General features: G+C 39.6%; 1 protein-coding gene across 1 annotated transcript in view; it reads right to left on the bottom strand.

Annotated features, from left to right (window-relative positions):
- The window catches only part of LOC107751880 (SNF-related serine/threonine-protein kinase-like), a 50,203-nt gene extending 46,787 nt beyond the window's left edge, over positions 1 to 3,416 (bottom strand). Inside the window, exon 1 of the mRNA XM_016567646.1 lies at positions 3,228 to 3,416. The gene's annotated coding sequence lies outside the window, so the exon portion shown is untranslated. The remainder of the gene's footprint in view (positions 1 to 3,227) is intronic.
- Between the last annotated feature and the right edge of the window lie 1,104 nt (positions 3,417 to 4,520).

The following is a 4,520-nucleotide window of genomic DNA, read 5'->3' as shown; positions in this document are numbered from 1 at the left end:
AGGCAACCCAGTTGTGTTCCTCTGCGGCCAGATTAAACCTTGTTGTAGGCTATGTATTATGCTCTATTCATAATTTTTTAGAAACCTTGCACTTTTCTACTCCGTTTTGTGTTCTTGTATTCAAATTAAGCGCAGTCCACTGCAGCGCACGTGCCACGATATCGATACAGGGCCAGCTGTATCGATACTTGTATCGTCAGATCTCTGTGACGATACATCGTCGTATCGATGTATCGGACACAGCACTAATATATATATATATATATAAACATATTTAAAATCAGTTCATCAGCAAATCAACTATACACCTAAACAAAAGTAATCAGTATAATAATTGAAACATAATATTAGTTCACACCTAATTTTTTCAGCTGTTTACATCAGCATGAGCATGAGAAGCAGCAGCTTGCTTGCCTTAGCAAAAACCATGAATTAGCCTGCAAGGTCCATTAATTTTCCATAGTGCTTACATAGTACACAAATAATAGCTTGGTTCATTAACAATGAACACTACAGGCCACTACACTAGCTTTTGTTCAGCCGAAAGAAATGTCATAAAACAGAGCTAGTTGTGGTTTAAGAGGAGCAATCGTTCAAGGATTTGTATCATTGTTCGGCCCCCTGCACTAGTGATTATGTTGTCATCTCATAAACAGCTGATTATTTCTGATATTATTATTACCAAAGCCCACATTGGAGTGGTGAGACTTTCTAAGGATGATATTAGTATGCATTTATTTAAATTCTGGATGTCTTCCAAACAAGAGGGCCCAGAATGCTCCAAACCATGTTGTTCATAAGCAAAGTGGGAGATTAAAACAAACAACATTTCGGATTTCAGCTTGCCTTTTGAGCAGCCTACAGCAAAGCCTAAATCAAATCACATCCCACAGAAATGCCTAATACTAGCCGGCCACCAATTACCACACAGTCCTAATTGATTCAAATGACCCCAGCGGCAGAGTCAACCCCTACCTCGAATGTTTCATGCCAAAACACTGAAATCAGAATACATTTACAGCCCTTTCACGATTACACAGCTCTACCTTTTTGGAAAATTCTTGATAAAGGATATCAGCCAACAATCTGCCAGCGAATAACTGTTCATTGCCAGGAATGTACTGTAACTGTTGTGTAATATTGCAGTCGCTCTCATTACACAGGTGAGAACAGCAGAGTTAACTCTGTACAGCCTGACACATGAAATAGTGGTCAGAAATGTATTTATTGATTGATTGATTGCACCTTTACACACCCACAATAAATAAATAAAAATTATACATCAGGCTTTTATTACCCATATTGTGAGAATATGTAGTTCAGTGTTTCCCATTCATTAACTAGACTAGCGGCCCGCCACAGTTTCATAATAAAGCATGTTTTCCGCGTCTCAGAGCGGCTCCGTTCACAGTGAATGCAGTGAACTCAGTTATTGAATGTGCTGTGAGTTTAGTGCGTTTGGGAACGCAACGGCCACCACCAGTTATGCATAATTTGCACATTTGCATAATTTTCAACATTTTAATAGGCAAATGTTTACAGTATTTCATTAAATTAGTAATGTTTGTAAAACCTGTTTTCACAGAAGCTGGAGTTTTCCGCCAAAATAAAAGTTTAACTGAAGTTTCTGCCAAAATAAAAGCTCAAGGGTTTATCTCTTGCAAGCATGGCCTAAAATTAACAGACACGCACAGAGAAAATACTGTACAGGTACAGCAAGCTCACTGTTCGGAAGAAAAATATAAACATTGGGGTTGGGGTTTATATGAATGTATTTCTGAAGGGAACGAAGTACATTCACCAGGTTTTTTCTTTTACTTTGCAAACTGAACCTGTGTTGGAGCTCTTAATTTTGAACTCTCAAAGTGAACCAGATTTATGAATTTAACTTTAAAAAGTTGTTTCAGTCCAGCAAATCCTCATCTTAAAATACTACTAACAATATAAACGTTCTTACGTTTACTTAATAAAAAACATTAAAGACTTTACAGCAAAAAGACACGTGTAACGCAACCTGAAGATTTTTAGAATTATACTAAATGGCCTTTTACTTTTGAAAAACGTATCAATCAGAGGGAAGAAAGGTATGCAAAATATTGTGTACAACTGGTTTTTCAGCAAAGTTGTGATCATGTTGATAATTTAGAGGCCTCGCATGTGTCAAATATGGTACAGTCGGCTTTGTAGGGTAAAAGCACTCAAATTGTTCTCTGTTTTACATCAATAGACCAAAGGGATGGTTATGTCTTGCATATTAACATCACATTCTTATCACAAATTACAAGACAACCCTGACAAATCAACACATAATCATTTGGCCAGCAGTTACAGGCCTGGTTACATTTCAGGTTGTGTAACATGATTACAGTACACTAAGCTGAAGGAACATATTCCACACCTTACACATACCAGCGTGAAGAAAGATATATTGATCAGGCTACAGCACTAGGCTTAAGGGAACTGAACCTGATCTTCTGAACTCTTACTTGCTTCTGCAATTGGGCATGAAAAGGACTGGTGAGGAATTAAACCTCTATGTCAAGACTTTAAAGCTCCCAAGAAACTATCAAGCCTTTTGAAATCCAGGAAGCCTTTTAATGTTCATCATGCTATTGGACTAACTAAAGGAAACCTGCAAACACAGACAAGCAGCAACGGATCAGTAATGTGATCACAGCCTTTAATACTGAGCGCATCAAACCACAGCAACCAAGATACACACTCTCGTCAGAAGCAAGCATGCAAAACCACATCCAGCTTCTTGATGTGATGCAATTAACCAAGCTTATTCTATAAACCAGAGTAGTTCAAGTCCACCATCGTGAAACATTCTCCTAGCATCAATGCTAACAAAACCACATGTGGAAAGAGAGAAAAGCATCCATGTCTGATGATGATCATGGACACATCATGTGAAAGCAGACCTGATATGCCCATGCATGTCAGGCCTGACCTGGCCCATAAGCTCCTCATGAGCTCCATACATCCCATAGAGAGGAAGAGGATATAAATAATGGCTAACTGGCGTTCCTAACGCAGACCATGGTGATCAGATACACTGGAACAAGGCCAATCCAGCATCATGTGCCCCAAACAGAGCATGAATACAGCTGTCAAATCACATTAATGGATGTTGTTTAACGCACGTTTATTGTGTCTTAACCAGATGCTAACCGGCTAACCGTGTTAGCATTCTAACGCACTATCACACAAAAGCTTTGACTTACCGCTCGCTTCGGCGAACATTAAAACCACTTGAAACTCATAAATGTTCCGGCGGCTGTGGATCCGAGGACGGCAGAGGTACGGTCCGGCTGAGTGTGAGTCCAGCCCTGCGTGTGGGTGTGTGTGTGTGTGTATGTATGAGGTTAGTACTGATCAGTGTGTGGAAGTGCGACTCTCAGCGCTTCTCACTCTCCGCCCTGAAACCAGTGAACCGCACGGAAACCTTAGATGAGTCACATTGTGACGGGTTGCACTGAAATATACCATCAGCAGGGGGCGCTATGTGGCCGTAACGTTAGCGCTTTAGTTGACAATTTTGAAATTCCTTCATCGGGATGCGAATTATGGAGCCTCCATCCCCCCAAACCAGGGTTGCCAGGTTTTCAAAAGAAAGCCCGCCCAATCGCTACTCAAAACTAGCCCAATCGCGTTTCGAGGGGGTCCCCAGTTAAAAATCGCGTTCTGGAGGGTAAAATAGACGTTTTTGGGCGGGGTTCCCCTGCTAAAATTCGCATTCCAGGGGATTAATATCATGTTATTGGAGTCGCTTCAACCCGCGGACATGAAAAACAACTCGCGGCAACAGTGTTAAAGTAGCCCAATTTTCCCGCGGACTTGGCAACACTGCCCCAAACGATAGTCAAACAGCTGGGGGTCTCACAGAGTGCGAAGAGGTAACCATAGCGACGTGGAGCACTTTCCAGCGCGGGACGAACTTCAACAGATTGAGCCTGAATAATACGCCTACAAAATATAACCTGCAAAATTTCTGAGGAATCTCATTCCTTGTTTAGAGATTTCTTAGAAATATCAAAATATGTTTTATTCTTTAATAAAATGTATGAATTGTTGACCTCCTATTCTTTTTATATTATGCACAAATGATTGTCAGAGTTTACAAGACAACAGTTCGAATATGGTTCGGTTTTGTATGATTTTATTTTGTGGTGTAGGATGAAATTAGATGATGAATGTGTCAAAAACTATGAAACTATGATGATCATCAATTTGAATAAGAAAACACTTGCACTTCAAAGGTGGTCATTAATGACACACAGGTGGATGTAGAGGAATATACGTATTTAGGAACGATTATTGATAACAGGTTGAAGTTTGATACGAATTAAAAAGTCACACCAAAGTTTGTTTGTGCTGAGGAAGCTTAACTCTTTCAATGTAGCCTATAGAGAGTTATTCTCAGGTCTTTTTTATAATTAATTGTTGAAAGTATCCTGTCCTTTTCTTTTATTTGTTGGTATTCATTATTGTCTATAAAGAATAAAAAACGTTTGCAA

Source organism: Sinocyclocheilus rhinocerous, unplaced genomic scaffold (genome assembly GCF_001515625.1).
Source record: "Sinocyclocheilus rhinocerous isolate Xijiao unplaced genomic scaffold, SAMN03320098_v1.1 scaffold752, whole genome shotgun sequence".
Classification (NCBI taxonomy): domain Eukaryota; kingdom Metazoa; phylum Chordata; class Actinopteri; order Cypriniformes; family Cyprinidae; genus Sinocyclocheilus; species Sinocyclocheilus rhinocerous.
The sequence above is the reverse complement of the archived record's forward strand: the minus strand, read 5'-3'. Positions and strand labels throughout refer to the sequence as shown.